Here is a 17834-nt window from a genome sequence, read left to right on the forward strand (position 1 = left end):
ACTGAAAATGAGGCTTGTTTTTGGTTTGAGAGATATATTTTATGATATTAGATAAGGTTCATCTATGCCTAGGGTTGTTAAAATAAATGAATGTTGTATTTTGTCAAAAGCTTTTTCTGCAACTATTGAGATAATAATGTGGTTTTAAAAACAAGATTAATTATGTTGATTATTTTCCTAGTGTTGAATCATCTTTGTATCCATGGTATAAAACTAACTTGCTGATGAATAATTTTTGGATCAAACAATCACTTATTGTAGTCTATTTGACAGTCTCTTAAGTATTTTTAATTGACATTCACGAATGACACTGATCTAAAGTTCTCCTGTGCTTTATCCTTCCGCGGTACTGGGACCATTTTTGTCTCATAAAAGAATCTGGTAGAGTGCTTTCTAAATTGAGAAGCAATTTTTTACAATAATTTGAGTAGTATTAGTACTAATTTTTCTTTAAAAATCTGAAGTAATTTTCCTATGAATCCATCTATCTTTTATATTTGTTTGCAATATCTCTGTGCCCTAACACTGGGTCAATTTTTATAAAAGTTCCATGTGGTTCTGAGAAACATACGTATTCTTTAGCAGTCTCATTTAAAAGATGATAAATCTTTTACCTCTAGTTTCTCCAGTAATTTGTTCATTTCTCCTTTCCCCCTTTGATTTATCTTTCTGTTAAACTTGTCCAAAACTAAGATAGGGACATTAAAATTTCTTCCTACTATTGTATTATTGTCACTACTATGTTACTATCTATGTATTTTTATAGTTCAGCTAATTTTTCCTTTATGAATTTGGAAGCTTTATGAATTGGGGCACTTGGAGCATATAAGTTTAACTGACTTAGATGTGTTGTCTATGGTTCCTTTTATTATAATGTTTCCTTGTTTTCCTCTTTTTATGTTGTGAATGTTTTTATTTTGACAACATGATTGTAATTCTTCTTTTGGAATCACTTGTTACAAAATAAATTTTGTTGTAGCCACTCGTTTTATTCTGTTTTACTTTTTAGGTGTGTTTCTTGAAAGCAATAGACTATAAGGTTTTGTTTTCTTATACATTCTGTCACTCTTTTTTATTTTAATGGATGGATAAATTCATTCCCATTTAAAGTTATATGAGTCACATTTATATTTTCCTTCATATGTCTATAATAATTTGCCTCCAAATTATGATATTTTTCCTCTTCCTCCTTAAACACAGTATTTTGTTTCTTATTTTTACTTAATCTGCCATAAGGCTATAACCCCTTCCTCTTGTTACCCTTTCTCCTAGTTTTATGGTTTAGCTTAACTTATTAGTTCCTTATCTAGTCATTTAATTTTCCCCTCTTTTTTCCCCCACAGATAAAATATTCAAGTAAAATCTCCCTCCTTATCCTTCCCTTAAACTTGTTTTGTTAGTTTAAAAACATCATTTCAAAAAACAGATTTCTTTCCCTTCTTGTCTTCATTATTTGTCTTCCTTTTCTCTCTATTCTAGAATTTAATTTTTTGAATTATGGCTCATATTTATTTATTCCCTCCTTAGTCTCTATATTCCTTATGGAATTAAAATTTCTAAGGTAGTTATTTTGGGATCACTCTTCTAAGCAGTTTCTTTATTATCTTGCAGATCATGCCCCTTGGCTCTCTTTTTCTGTTGCCAATCAATTACTAAATATTATTAAGTGCCTATATGTGCTAGGCACTATACTAAGCACCAGGGATACAAACCAGGGTAAAAAAATAGTCCCTGCTCTTAAGGAGCTTACAATTTAATAGGGGAGACAACATGCTGTAATGGTAATATAATTTTGAATTTGAAGATCCCTTTGTGTTGGCAAAAGCAGCAGGTACTTAGCACTTAGTAACTGATCAAGCCTCTGTTGAGGAAACAGAAGGTATGAACTCCTGTCTCCTGTTACTAACATAACAGGAAGGGGTAGGCTGAAGGAAGTAGCTAATGCTGTGTATATAAGAAAAGCCCCAGAGAGGCACAACCAGAATTTCCTTGAGACCGAGATCTGGTGGCAGAACAGCTACAGAAGAATGGAGAACAGTCCTGAGAACTTGTGGTGGTGGAGCTTCTTCTGAACAGGAGCCCAGAGCCTGGAGCCAGAAGCCCAGGTGACTGAAGCATGACTGGGATGCTGAGACTTTGTTTGCGGCTTGGTTGAGCCTTGAATTCCCTGGAGCAGAAATGGTGAAGGATCTGACACAGACCAGACCCTGTGAACTTCAGTGTGAGGCAAGATCTGAGAATAGGCCCCAAGTCAATATGAAAAGACCTCTCCTTGGGTACAGAATAATTATGGAATTATAGTTTAATAGTGACCTAAGGGGTGGAGGGTTTTGTGTATGATACTTAGCAAGACTTTGTTGAATAAGTGACTGATTGTACTTTGAATACTTTGAGATATTGTTACTGATAAGTGACTGATTGAGTTAATCAAGACTTTGCACCATGAGTGGAAGACTTTGACTGTGTACTTTGAAACTACTGATACCGTGTTTCCCCGATAATAAGACCTATCCCGAAAATAAGCCCTCCCCTTACTGTGTAAGATTCCTCTAAAATAAGCCCTCCCCCGAAAATAAGCCCTATTGAGATTGCTACTGTAGTGAAGGTGATCCCCTGGGCTACACGCTACATTACGGTACCCTCTGTATGCACCGTACCCCCCCCCCCGTGAAACGCACGCCGCGCTCCGAGCTGCATCCAATCTGAGCTGCAGCAGTGAGCGCGTCATCCTGTTCTTCCCCAGTGATTTGCTTATTGAATAAAGGTACATTTTTTTGTTCACATTTACCTGTTTATTAAAATTGCTGTCAATGTTCATTAAAATAAGCCCTCCCCTGAAAATAAGCCCTCTGGTGTTTTTCTGTCCAAAAAAATTAATAAGACAGTGTCTTATTATCGGGGAAACACGGTAAGTAACTAATTGAGTTAACTTAAGAGTGACTATTTTACTTTGAGACTATGTTATAAATATTATATTGTGATTTTCTGTGATAAGTTGTAATATGGTGAATGCTGTATTTTGAATTATGCTGTACCTTGATTTTCCATGGATGTTTTTCTTTTGTTATGGAATACAGTGATCACTATACTGTGTAATCAGAACCTTAAAAGCTGTTCACAGTAGCATTCTTCTGGAAAGCTTCTGTGCATGGCATTACATATGCAAACAAATATACACAGAATAAGCAATATACAGGAAAAATAGGAAGTAATAAACGGAAGAAAGGCATTAGAATTAAGAGGGGTCGGGGAAGGCTTCCAGTAAAAGAAATTATTTTAGCTGGGACTTCAAGTAAGCTAGGGAGGTCAGCAATCAGTGGAGGAGGAAGAATGTTCCAGGCAAAGGGGACAGCTAGAGAATATGTCCAGAGTTGAGAAATGGGAGTATCTTATTCATGCCAGGAGGCCAGTGTCACTGGATTGAAGAGTACACGGCAGGGAGTAAGGGGTAAGAGGACCAGAAAAGTAGGAGAGGGGTAGTTAATGAAAGGTTTTGAACACCAGAGCATGTTGTATTTGATCCTGGGAATGATAGGGAACCAACAGAATTTAATGAACAGGAGATTATTTAATGACCAGATCTGCACTTTAGGAAAATCACTTTAGTGGCTTAACAGAGGATAGACTGGAGTGAGGAGAGATTTGAGGCAGGCCCACTCATCAGTAGGCTATTACAATAGTCTAGGCTTAAGGTGATGAGGTCTTGCACTAGAGTGGTAGCAGTATTAGAGGAGAGAAAGAAGTGAATCTGAGAGATGCTGCAAAGGTAAAATCAACAGATTTGGCCACTTCATCATGTGAGATGGAGTGACAGAGGAGATGGGTGGCAGAAGGCATCTGAATGATAGGAGATGAGGGGAGAAGAGGAAGCTCATGGTAAAGGGCCTCATTTTTTTCTGTAAAATATGAGGCCTGAGAGAGTGGGGAGTCATGAGAGGTTTAAGGAGGGATGAAAAAGTTTGGAAGAATCACTGTGGAAAGTGGGAGAGTGGGTTGATGAGTAAGGTGTTACTATACCTTAGGAGCTGTGAAGGTCCAGCTGAGTTTGTGTAACATAAATTTGTAGTGGACCCAGTAAGAATAGTTATATGATTTTTTTCTACCTTTATTCAACAGAGAATGTGTAGGAGTGAAGATGGAGAGATACCAGGCTGAGGCTTGGGCTGAGCAAAATCAGCAATAAAAGGGAATTAAGGATTCAAGAAATGAGCACAGTGTGGAGTTGAAGTGGTTCACCACAGGGTTAAGATGGGGAAAAGAGGAATGAGAAGCAGGGGAGATGGCTTGGGAAAGGACCGAGGTATCAAAGGTTAGATGTCACAACATGGATGAAGAGTAGGGTTTTGTAAGAGAAGGCAAAAAGATGAAAGGCCAATAGATTATGGTTGGATAGGGAATTTTGTAATTCTTGAACATAGATGTGGTACATTTGTAGGTGATGGTAAGGTGAAGGGTATCTTTGTGTGTGACTGAGGTGAGGTGGAGGAGTAGGACATGGGAAGTGAGTAGGTTGAAGAATTGAGTGGTTAGGATGTTTGAAAGAGAGGGTCAATATAAACGCTTAAGTCCCCTAGTTTGAGAGTGGGAGTTGAGGAGGAAAAAAAATATACTAGGTATCAAACTCATTGAGGAAGGAATGGGAGAGGTTCTGCAGACAATAGCCACCAGAATTTTGATTGAGAGGCAGATAAGAATTGCATGAACCTCAAAGGAAGAGAGGTTAGTGAGTGATGGCAGTAGGGAGAGAACCTGGAAATGGCAATGGGGAGCAAGAAGTATTCCAATTCCTCTATCTCAGTGAGTTGAGAATAAGTGAAGTACTAGAAATGGTGGCCAGGGAGGCTGTGTCTTCTGGGGAGAAGTCAGGTTTCAGTGATTGTTAGTAGACAGAAGAAATGGGAAAAGAAAAGATTTAAGATGAAATGAAGTTTATTGCCTATGGAATAGGCATTCCTGAAGGCACAGTGGAAGTGACATTTGGTTGAAACTTTAGAGGATTTAAGGGGATGGGAATGAGGAACTGGGCAGTGGGAGCATAGGGAATATAGTTTGAATGATGATCTGTAAGGGTTTAGAGTCACTGGAATGTGAAAGGCAAGTCCAGGTATGAGAATGTGCATCACTGAGTAAAGGGCATCACTCCTCTTCCCAAAGGAGTTTGAAGATTGGGTTGGAAGTGTGCCCTTTGCCAAGTTGTCCATTCTCCTGTAGCCTTCTTTTTGAAAAATTGCAGGAGTTATTTTTCCCTTATTAACCTTTGACTCAATATCTCTTTTACTCTTTCTCTTCTCCTCCCTTCTGTGCATCTTTCCATTCTTCCATTTAATCCGACAAAACAGTGATTCATTTGTAGGCACAGTGTTTTAAGATTTAGTCCATTATGTTTCATCTCTGTTTCCACCATCACTTCTATTTGACTTTTGCTTTCACCTTTGTTTCCTTGTGTACTTTTAGAAAGAAATCTCTTAATGATCTCTCTGTTGTTACTTCATTATTGTCCTTGGCTGTTATATTTGTTTACCTTTCTGTTATTTCTGTTATATAGAGGTATTTGAAAAGCAAATAATTTGCTTAGATCTGATGTTCTTTGTAGTAAAGCTTCAAATGTCTTTTTTTAAAAACTGTACTTGCAATTTTTTTTTCTTTATTGGCTATGCTGGGTATATCATTTTGTATTACATTTTGAATTCCTTTGTTCTTTGCAACACATTATTATATTCCTTCCTCTGGTTTCTGGTAGGTGCACAATTGTCTTGTGTTATTCAAATTCCCTTTTGTTAATATCTTTCTAGTCGGTTTATCTTCTTATGCACAAGGACTTTAACTGTATTTTCTTCCTCCTGAGAGCTTTGGTAATTTGTTTTCTTTTTTTTTCCTCTGTTACTAATTTTCTGACTCCTTCCCCTTTGATTGTGGTTTTGCTGTAGGTTGCATTTGAAAGCAATGTCAACTTTCTCCCATTCTGGACAATTCATATTGCACTAGCCTCAATCTCTGCTCCAAGTGACTTCCAGGGGAACAAAACTGGCTACAGGTGGCAACTCTTTGCTTCACAAAAACCTGGTGGATCCATGTACCCTCTGGTATCCTGTCCCAGTTTCATCTGTTCCTCAATTTTCTAGAAGAAATGGGGCAAAGAGAGATGCCACATTGCAATCTCATCCAGAGCAACCTTCTGTTTTCTGCAGCACTGGGAGAAGTGAGTTGGGGTGGGCAGAGCTGAGTTCTATTGCAAGTTTGTGGATCAGTTTATGCAGCCCTGCTAGAGCATGGTAGGGGGAAGGGGTAGGCTTCTCCACTGTTAGTTCAATGGGTTTTAACTTTGTTGGGATTCTTGGTGTCTTAGAACACAAGGACAGCTGAAATAGTTTTTCTCTTATTTTGGAGGTATTTTTTAGAGGTTGTCAAGAAAAGAGAAAATATCTAGTCGTCAATATTGTTGGTCATGTGATCTTTATTATTTTGAATGGGATTTCTCTGTAATTTCCTCTGGGTTTTTGTTATATAAAAATGCTGATGATTTTTGTGTATTTTACTTTGTTTCCTGATATATGAAACTATTGTTTCAATTAGTTTCTTTGATGTTTCTCTCCTGTTTCAATTAGTTTCTTTGATGTTTCTCTCCTGTTTTTTAAGTGAACCAATATGTTATTGACAAATCAGGATTTTATCTCCTCTTTGATGATTAACCTATGATTTTTTTCTTGTCTAACTGCTATCACCAGCATTTCTAGAACTGTGTTTTAATGGGAAAGGGGAGAATCCTGTTTTTATCTTTGAACATATTGATGCTTCAAGTTTTTCCCTTGCAAATTACACCAGCTGTTGATTTGAGATATATACTCATCCTTCAAAATGGCCTTTTCATGATTAAGCTTTTTACCATTTTTAACTCTGTATCTTTTTTTGCATACCCAGTGCACTATACAGTGCCTGACACATAGTAGGTACTTAATAAATAATAAATGTTTACTAATCCAGTGTATCTGTTGAAACAATCATGTGGTTTGGGTTATTTTTATGTTAATTATTTTCCTAATACTGGATATAATGGAGTGTTAATTATTTTCCTAATGTTGAATATAATGAACTGTGTTAATTATTTTCCGGTTGTTGATTTATCATTGCATCCTTGGTATAAATACAACACATTAAATAATATTTTACATAGATTGCTATAGTCTTTTTTGTTGAAGATTACATTTGTATTTCCTTGCACTCATTCATTTGTAAAACTATATGGAATAGTGGACAGAGAGCGTTCTCTGAGTCATCTGGTCCTTCCCTTTCCTCACACTGATATGTGTATGTTACAAAACATTTCCTCCACTCTCCCCATCATCCAACCAAAGCTTAAGCAGCTGTTTTCTGGAAAACCTGCCAGGAATATTTCATTTACTCTGTCCTATTTCTTATTTCTACTGCCTTTCTAGTCTATGATGAATTCTACTTTGCCATGTATGGGTTATACTCTCTCATGTTCCTTCTTCAGTCTTTCCATTTCCTCATGTTAGGTAGAACTTCTGAAGAACCATGTCTGAAGCTCCCTCCTCTATCTTATTTACTTTAGGTGGAGTCTGAGGCTTGTATCCAGAAATACCAATTCATGAAGGAACTAATGAAGAGTGGTGGTAGTCACTCTGTAAGCTGAGTTATTAAGTCAGTTATATTTCTAGTCATGACAACTCAACCCTCTCCTAAGGCTTGGAATCCTATTTCTGGATCTATGTTTGCCCAACTACCCTAAGTACTGACTACTCCTGGTGATTCATGTCTCCTCTCCCGGGATAAGATGCAGTCCTGAGAAAAAAGCACAACCATTGCTCAGAGAACATATTCTCCTAACAGGGATCATTCCCTTAGCTGAAGCCCATTACAAGGCCCCTTTTTCTCACCAAACCCATATACCCATCTCACTCTTCTCCAGAGTGAGGATATTCTTTAATGGCTTCTTTTAATTCCTTATCGAGGGCAATATGCCTTCTCTCCTATTGCAGTCCCTTGTCTCCAAGTTTCTTAAATTACTGTCCCCTTGTTTGTTGAGAGAATTATCCCTTTTCTGTTCACCTCCAGGCTGAATGGGAGTGCATTTCCAACTCTTCTTCCCTGTCTCCTGCCTGTTCTCTCCCTACTCAAGTGACTTCCCAAAAGACACTGATTCACTATTAAAGGAGGATAGGACTTAGTTCATGGAATATTAATTCAGTTCTTCCAACCTCCTTTAAGATTCTTTTAAATTATTAGCCTGATACTTTTTGTTCCTTGATGATTCCTCTGGTTTTAAAAATAGTAATCAGTTGTTAAAATTTCTTTTTATTCTTTAAAAAATAGCCTAGAAATGTAATAGCAATGATTTCATTGCTTAGTCTTTTCTGGATAATTGGACTTGTTTATCTGTCTTATAATGCTATTGTTTGGAGTGTTTGCAAGTAGAATAGCCTGCCCTGTTCCCTCTCCCCACTAAAGAATGCCTCAAATGTCCTTTGTTGAACAACTAAAAAAGTTAGCCTTTATGTAGCACTTTAAGGTTTGAAAAAATGCTTTATAAAAATTGTCTATTTTTATCCTCAAAATAACCTTGCAAAGTAGGTGCTATTATCTTCATTTTATAGAAGAGGAAATTGAGGGAGACATACTTGCCCAGGATCATAGTTAGTATGTGTCTGAAGCAGGATTAAGTTCAGTTTTTCAGAATGTTATTTTAGGTAGCATCTTGAGTTCTTTTGCTTTTTGGAACAGTGTATTTCAGTCTTTTCTATGATTTTTCATGGTTATAGAGTAATCCTGGGCTATCTAAATTGATGGTGCATCTTAACTTAAGGTCTTTCTCTTGGATGTTTAAAAAATTTATTTGGCATTTTAATTCTGAAAGTTAACTACTACATGACTTGGAGTTTCAAGCAGAGAGTTTTTTTCTGATATTAATCTGCAGATTTGATTAATCATCATTTTCTTATCTATATAAGAAAGTTCTGGGCAGTTTTCTCCTATTATTGACTGCTACTATTCTCATTTCAGAATTTATCATGTTCCACTGGGAGATGTCTGATTCTTAAATTCTCTCTGCATATCTGTCTCTGAGGTCCTCTGCTTTGACTTGTACAGAATTCATGTGTGCTTTCAAAGTCACTTTTTCTTCTCTTCTGCCAAATTTACTTCTACTTTTGTATATGAGTTCCAACTCAGCCATTCTCTTTTTCAGAGTTTCTACTACCTTGTTATTGTTTTTTATTAGGTTTAGGAGCCAACTTCTGACATAATTTCCATGCTAATCCCTTCTTTTAGAAGCTTTATGGCTTTTAAAAACTATTCTGGAGTTGTTTTTTGTTTGTTTTTGTTCTGGAGGGAGGAAGGCAGGGCAATTGAGGTTAAGTGACTTGCCCAAGGTCACACGGCTAGTCAGTGTTAAGTGTCTGAGGCCAGAGTTGAACTCAGGTCCTCCTGACTCCAGGGCCAGTGCTCTATTCACTGTGCCACCTAGCTGCCGCAATTCTGGAGTTTTTGTTTTTTTTTTTACTGTTGTTCCTTGATCTCTGGGGAATCTGTCAATTATTTCTCATTGAGGACTTCTGGCTTATTTTCCTTCATGGTAAAATACTTATTCAATATGCTATATCCTTTTTGTGCATTTCTGCTCATTTCCCTCCTTTTTATGAGATATTTTTAGAGCTAGATTTATATGTAATCCTTTTCTTTTGTAGTTTTTATCTTTCAATTTTTCTATTATAGTCCTAGAACTTTGTCTCTGGCTTCCTCCTTCATTCTTTGTCTCCTACCTTTTCTGTAGCAATGGGGCACATCTTTTAACCTACAAAGAATCCCTGAGTATGGGGTAGAGGCAGGGGAAGAGAATATACTTTTATATAGAGTGTCCTATATGTCAAGCACTGTGCTAAATACTTTACAATTATTATTTCATTTGATCCTCACTATAACCCTGGAAAGTGCTATTATCATCTCCATTTTACAGAGGAGGAAACTGAGGCAAACAGAAGTAAAGTGACTTGCTTAGGAACAAAATGCTAGTTTCTGAGTTCACATATGAATTCAGGTTTTCCTGACTTCAGACCTAGCACCATATCTACTGTGCCAACTAGCTGCCTCTGCATGGGTATTGCTACATTCTTTGAGCTGGGGTGGGGGGCATAAAATCATAGCTTTACAACTTGAGGGGGCCTTAGAGATCATCTAGACCAATCTTCTCATTTTACAGAAGAAAAAATTAAGGATGAGAGAGGTTAAGTGATCTGCTCAAGATTACATGGATTACAAGAATAGTAGAGACAGGATTTGAATCTAGATCCTTTGACTCCAAATACAGAATTCTGTATTAGTGTTTTTTGCCAACTCCATCCTATGATATTATTTTGTGTATACTTTGAATTTACTTGCCTGTGCTCTGTGATATTATGACGTGAAGAACTGGTTACCAACAATTTTTTTCCATTACACTTTGGGATGGAAGGCAGGAAAGAATAGCTTACTGTGCTCACGTAATTAACCATGATTTCACCTAGACACTACAAGATGAATATAAGCCATTTTCAGTGTTGTCAAGGTTACTTGAAAATGGTCTATGGATTACTACTAGATATGCTCTAAAATAAGTCCTTATAGGCAGGGAACAGGGTATGACATCCAGTCTGACCACTCTTCTCAGAGACTAGAAACTAGAGCTGTTAGTCCCTTTCATATCAACACAAGAAGTAAGCCTCATGACTTGTCCAACCAGAACTTTCTTAATTAATATGAATATACTTCAAGTCTCCAAGGATCTTGTTCCAGAAAGTCTTGGAATGTCCAGTACTCTAACTTCTAGAAATATGACTGGTCAGTCCTGTTAGAGTAATAGTCAGGAAATGTTTGTAGCTCAGGAAATGCTAGACATTGTAGTTGGACACTGTAGACAAAGGCATGTATACCATTAGGTCAGTCTGGAGAGCTATAAGGTCAGAAGGTTACAAACCTGGCTGACTAGGAAGATGTTAGCACATTCAGTAGGAATAAGGAAGATTACAGGATAGGTTTTAGGTTAAAAATTTCTTTTATTAGATGGTTCTAGACCAGGTAGCATCTGTAAATAAATGCTTTTTAGGTAATTGCCACATTTCTACTCTAAATTGTTTTTTTTATTTTTTATTTTTGGAGGACAGTTGGGGTTAAGTGACATGCCCAAAGTCACATGGCTAGTAAGTGTGTCAAGTGTCTGAGGTTGGATGTGAACTCAGGTCCTCCTGACTTCAGGGCTGGTACTCTATTCACTGTGCCACCTAGCCACCTCTAAAATTGCTTTTTCTAAAGAGTCTATGAAAAGGTTTGCATTTTTAAGGCTAAGAAAGATAAGGATTTGAATGTCTGGCCCCATAAAAACATAATGTTTAGATAAGAAAATGCTTAAATAATAGTTTAGCCCTTCAGGTTTCTTTTATTTATTTTTAGCAATCATTAATCCTTTCATGTTTGATCTTATGGGGAGAAATACAAAATCACAAGAAAATATATTCACAAATGAAAAGTCCTTTAAACAACATAAAGCACAAGGAAAACTTGGAAACAGCTGTGCTGTCAAGAATAGACTGAAAAACAATACCCATGGTAATTAAAAATGAATTTTGGGCAAAACTACAGCTGTATTTAGTTTTATACTCAATCTTAACATCTAATCTAATTAGAAGAGTATTTAAAACATTTTCTATCAGTGTGTGCTCTTGGCATATGGAGAATATCAAAATAGAAGCTTTTTTTCCTTAAGTGAGTTCAGCAGGAACATTCTCTTTAGAGAATTGTGGAATTGCAGGACAAATGAACATTCTTTGTATTTAAAAGCGTACTATTAGGCAAAAGCACTAGGCAGATAGTTTAGTGGAAAGAACAGTCTTTTTACAACCAGATGACCTGTATAAAAATGCCAGCTCTGATACTTACTACTGGGCTTTGTGTTGTTCATTTGTTAAGTTGTGTCTGACTCTTTATGATCTCATGGACCATAGTACTCCAGGCCTTCTATCCTCCAGTATCTCCTGAAGTCAGTCCAAGCTCATGTTTTTTTTTTTCTTTTTGGAGGGCAATTGGGGTTAAGTGATTTGCCCAAGGTCACATGGCTAGTTTTGTGTTAAGTATCTGAGGCTGGATTTTAACTCAGGTCCTCCTGACTCCAGGGCTGGTGCTCTATTCACTGTGCCACCTAGCCACCCCTAAGCTCATGTTTGTTGCTTCCATGACGCTGTCTATTCATCTCATCTTCTGTCATCCCCCACAGCAGAGTCTTTTCCAATGAGTCTTGTCTTCACTTTATGTGGCCAAAGTATTTAAGCTTCTTACTACCTAGGACAAGCATTTGAATTTTCTAATCCTTAGTTTCCTCATTGTTAAGATGAACAATTTGAACTAGATGATTTCTGAGGGAATAAAGCTTTAAGTCCTATATTTGTCTTCCCTTTCATAGTCAAACTTCTTGAAAAAACTGTTTATACTTAATTACTTGAATTCTACTCAGTTCTTGGTCCCTTGCAGTCTGATTTCCGACCTCATCATTCAATTGAAATTGCTCTTTTCAAAGTCAAATCACCTGAATATGAAACAACCTTTTCTCAGTTATCCTTCTTGATATCTTTGTAGCATTTGGCACGGCTGATCATCTTTTCCTCTTGGACACTTTCTTCTCTTGGTTTTCCTGACACATTCTATTTTGCTGCCCCTCCTTCTTCTTAGATGCTCCTTCCAGTCTCCTTTGCTGAATAATCATCCATGTCCTACTCTTCCCCTTGCTTCCCCTCCTTTTGCTACCCTCCTTTCCCTTCCTTTCTGTCTCATCAATCAACAATTATTTATTAAGTGCAAATTGTGAACCTGGCACTGTTAGACAATGAAAATAAAGACACAAGAATGAGATACTTCCTGTCCTTACTTAAGGATCTTGCATTCTATAGGTGAACATAGCATGGGTTATGTACTATATGAGCTAAGTACCAAAGGGTAGAATAATTCAGGAAAAAAGGGTGTGTGCTGGGTAGAAAGGTGCACAGAGATATTAAAACAAAATTCTTCTTCTGGTAACAAGGCAAGTCATTTTTTCTAATGGTGGCTGATATAACATTTGACATGTTACAGAATTTTTTTGTTTGTTTCATCAGCAAGGGGATAATTTGCAGGATGATAAAGAGTAGGCTTAAGGTGACAAAATAAAAGACTGAGGGTTTGAAGTAATGTGATTAGATAGTATGTGACTACAGATGATCTCCTGCAGGAATAGGAGTTAGTGAGCCTCTACTGAAAGGTATAATCCAAAGCAAGTGGGGAAGTATATAATTTTTAAAAATGTGTTTACCACCACAAAACAGAATTAACCTTGGGAAGGGGCAAATCATATGAAATATGAAATATATCATAATGTGATGTGTTATAACCAAAGGAGTATGTAGCAATGGATTTTAATTCCCGAGAGAGGAGCTGGGGGTATGAAAGGAGAAAAGAGATATATGAATATGAGATATAAGTTTAAAATGAGATTTCTTTATTTCTTTGAAGAAGAAAATAGGTGTATATTACAAAGGCAAACAAAATTACCATATAAAAAATTTTTACTACAACTGCTGAATCATGAAATGGTTGAGGAATGGGGTAGGTGTAAGGGTGGGGCAACATGTATGGTCCAGAACTTTTTTTTTAACCATACTGAGAGGAAGGGTTCTATCCCCTGGAATTTTACTACATTCCCCTCAGAACACAATGGTCATCCGATGTCCAGCACTGAGTAAATACTTTTCTTTCTTTTTTAAAATTAAACTTGTATTATTTATTCAGGTTTGATTTTTAACAAATGTGTCAGGGAGAAAACTGCAAGGAGGGGTAGGGCCCATGCATGCTAGGGGTCCTCTGAGATACCTGAGGAGGGGAATAGAGCCCCTCCCTACTCCTTTCCCTACTCCTGCTAAAGAAATTTGGGGAAAGACACAAGTGGATGGGGTGGGGGTTGGGTCTGGCCCCTGTTGGAGGAGGGAGTGGAGCTATAGGGAACCAGGGGACCAGACAGGATAGGTAGGGAGAGGGAGCAGAGGATATTTGCCAGAATCCAGAATCCACAGCTTTCTGCTTCCAGGTTGAATAATAAAAAAGAAAAAACTAAATCTCAAGGAGCCCCCATTCCCTCTCCCCCACCAGGGCTGTAGTGTGAGGTGGGGGTGAGAAGGGGACAGTTTTACCAAGGCCTTGCCCCTGTCTTGTCCAAGAGGTTGGGGGAGACAGGACTGGACTAAAGGGGTGGGAGTGGGGTGGGGCTCCCCGGATGGAGAGAAAAAAAATCAAAATAAAACATCAAAGAAATAAGAGTAGGTGTCCAGCCAGGGTGGGGCCAAAGCCTGACCAGGCTGGGGAGGAGAGAGGCCTCTTTAGGCACTGGTTGCTGCTGTTCCTGCAGCCACCACCACCCTGGAGGCCAGTTACTTTGTTATGGCCTTGACTGCAACAGCTGCTTTCTCTGTCATAGCTGCCAGTACTGTTATCAGGATCTCTTCTCCACAATCATACTTCCGCACAATCTCCTTGCCAAGGTTACCCTTAGGTAAACGAAGGTCCTCCCTTTCCTCCCCACTGTTCTGGAGCAGTGACAGGTATCCATCCTGAATCCCAATCAGTTGGAAATCTTTTCTCTTGATATTGGACACATGCATGTTTTGGTCGATGGGCAGATATCTTTATATTTCTTCCCAGTAAAGATATCAATACCAACCAGATGAACCTTGGCATGGCCATGCTTTCCAGTCTTGGAGGTGGACATCTCAACTATCTTACAGGGCTGGTCTTTGAGCACCACAAAGCCATTCTTGCTCAAGGAAGAGCACTGCATAGGAAAAACAGCTGATGCCCCTGCATCCCCCATCTCGAAGTCCAGGTCATCTGCCATTTTGAGAGACTTCTATTCCAACTATGTGGTCTCATTCCCTCTCCATCCCATGAGATAAAACCAATCTCTGGGTTCCCTCATGGTCTTCTGCTCCAGGTTCTCCAGTGTGGTGGCCCCGCACTCACCCAAGTATTTCTTTTCTTATCCTTATGATTATATTGGGCAGGGAGGAAGAGTAGGCATACTTCTTGTTGCTTATTGCCATTTTTTGACTCACTGTTGCCACTACCCACCTACCTCTCCTCCTCTGAGGTTCAATTCATCTTACTATATCACTTTAGTTAGAGTAAGGTTGTATGGTTGCTGGCCATTCTCCCTTTCTAAAGGAGTTTAGCACATGGCTCACAGTCTTCCTCTCTATCCCAAATCTTCCCTATATACTTGGGACTTCAATATTAATACTGATATTGATCCTTCAAATACCATTAACCTCCTTGATTTCCTTGACCTGTACTTTCAATCTACTTTAGCCACACCCAGGAATGGTCATATCCTTGATTTCATCATTATCTGTAAGTACCCTACCTTCATGATGTAGAATTAAAATTCCTCTGATTCTAACTTCTTATCCTTCCATAACTTCCTTTGCCTAATGTCTTTCTGGTGCTGATAGGTGGTATAGTGGATAGAGTACTGGGCCCTAAGTCAGGAAGGCCTAACCTCAAATCTGGCCTCACATACTTACTTACTAGTTGTATAACCATAAGTAAAGCATATAACCTGTTTGCCTCAGTTTTCTCAACTGTAAAATGAAGATAACAGCACCCACCTCACCAGGTTATTATGAGGATCAAGTGAGATAGTATTTTTATAGTACTTAGCACAATACCTGGCACATAGTAGGTGCTATATACATGCTTATTATACTCTCTTATTCCACCCCACTTCCCAAACCTATATACTCTGTCCTCATAGCAATCTTGAGGCATTCTACACCTCTGCGCTTTGCCAAGCCAGCTCAGTTAAATAGTATTAATTAAGCGTCTCTGTGCTAGGCACTAGGGATACAAAAAAAGGCAAACCCTTCCTCCCCAAAGCTCAGCCCCAGTCCCCGTTTAGAGGGAATGAACAATTTCATAGTTCACCACCCATTTGGCCTCACCTTTCTCCTTCTGCACATATCTAGAACTAGAAGGGATATAAGAAGCTGTCTGGTACAATCCTCCCATTTTAGAGATGAGGAAAACTAAGGCCCATGAGTTGAAGTGATTTTGTCCAAGGCCTCACAGGCTATAAGTATCAGAGGCTGGATTTGAAACCAGATCCTTTGATTCTGAAAATAGTGATTTTTACAATATAACACAATGTGTCCAAAATAGTGCCTCCAAACTTCTCTATTTCTGGAGGCCACCACTATCCTTATAGTCAACTGGTCTGTAACTTCAGAGTTATCTTTGATTGCCTCTGCCCTCATATCCAATCAGTTGTCGAGTCTTGTCACCTTTACATTCACAATGGATTTTATATCTTTGTCCTCTTGCCTCAAATGGCCATTATCCCTAGAGACCTCCTTCTACAATGAATAATTACTGACTAATCAATTCAAGAGGGCAGCTAGGTGTCACGGTGGATAGAGCACTGGGCCTAGAGTCAGGAAGGTTTGAGTTCAAATCTGATCTCAGATACTTAGCAGCTATGTGACCCAGGACAAGTCACTTAACTCAATTTTCCTCAGTTTCCTCATCTGCAAAAATGAACTGGAAAAGGAAATGTCAAACCATTCCAGTATCTTTGCCAAGAAAACCCCAAATGGGGCCATGAATAGTTGGACATGACTGAAAATGACTAAATAACAACAATCAATTCAACCAGTTCCATATTCACCTAACTGCATACTGCCAAACTCACACCCCTCCATTTTGTCTAAAATAACAACATCAGTTTAACACAATGTGTATAGTACTATGTTAGGTGCCTAGGATATTATGATTAAAAATGAAATTTCTGTCACCTTCAAAGAAATTATAATCTAATTTGGAGATATGTGTATACACACATATATACATATTTACACACACACAGATATCTTTGGATAAGACATAGTTTGTGCCATTATGGAACTTATGGAACAGTGGGGGAAGGTTGAAACACCATAGATATGTTATTAAACCCACAACAAGTACATGAAGAAATGTATAAAACAAAGTGGTTCAAGTGGGAAGACCATTAAATTCAACAGAAGGGATAGTTTAACAGAAGAGGCATGGTGTGCTTTAAAGGATGGGTAAGAATTCAACAAGTAAAGAAAGAGAAAGAAAGTGGAAATGGGAACACAGGATGGTGTAGTGTACAAAGTGCTGGATTTGGAGTCAGAGAACATGAATTTGAATCACAGCACTGATACTTTCTTCTTGTGTGACTTTGGCCAAGTCATTTCAGCTCTCTGGGCCTCAGTTTCTTCATCTGTAAAATGAGGGTGTTGAACTAGATGACCTTTAAGGTCAGCTGGTGTTAAATGTGAAAGGGCAAAGAAGAGATATAATTCATGGAGGAAGTGGCATCTGAATTAGGCCTTTATAAGAGAAAAAGATTTAAATAAGTAGTACAGATATGTACTTCTTAAGCTGAGAGGCTGACATTAAAGCAAAGAGGAGGGAGTGGATAGGACAAGTTCAAGGATGGCTGTTTGGCTGTAACATAGAGTATATGAAGGGAATTAGAATGAAATAAGGTTGGAAAGACAGATTTGGATTGAGGATCTTTGTGGAAGGCCTTGAATGCCACACAGTTTATATTTTCTCCTCTGAGCAATAGCAAATCACTGTAGGTTTTTGAGTAGCTGGTGACATGGTTGGATCCCACTATTAATATACAAGATGCATTATGGGAAAAATTATATACATATTGTACAAAGTATATTTTGATAACCATTAGAAAAATCAGAGGTTAAGTACATGTTGCAGAAATTGAATACTATATTTTGGTTACTGCT

At 38.1% G+C, this 17834-nt stretch overlaps 1 protein-coding gene and 1 pseudogene across 3 annotated transcripts in view; both read right to left on the reverse strand.

Annotated features, from left to right (window-relative positions):
* The window catches only part of MICU2 (mitochondrial calcium uptake 2), a 201140-nt gene that overhangs the window by 14582 nt on the left and 168724 nt on the right, over positions 1-17834 (reverse strand). The gene's annotated exons all lie outside the window — the stretch shown is intronic.
* Positions 14155-17834, reverse strand: LOC138155584 (eukaryotic translation initiation factor 5A-1-like; annotated as a pseudogene).

This window comes from Petaurus breviceps, unplaced genomic scaffold (genome assembly GCF_028583685.1).
Source record: "Petaurus breviceps papuanus isolate PSGF00001 unplaced genomic scaffold, PetGlider_PUasm1.0 91133, whole genome shotgun sequence".
NCBI classification, from domain to species: Eukaryota; Metazoa; Chordata; class Mammalia; order Diprotodontia; family Petauridae; genus Petaurus; species Petaurus breviceps.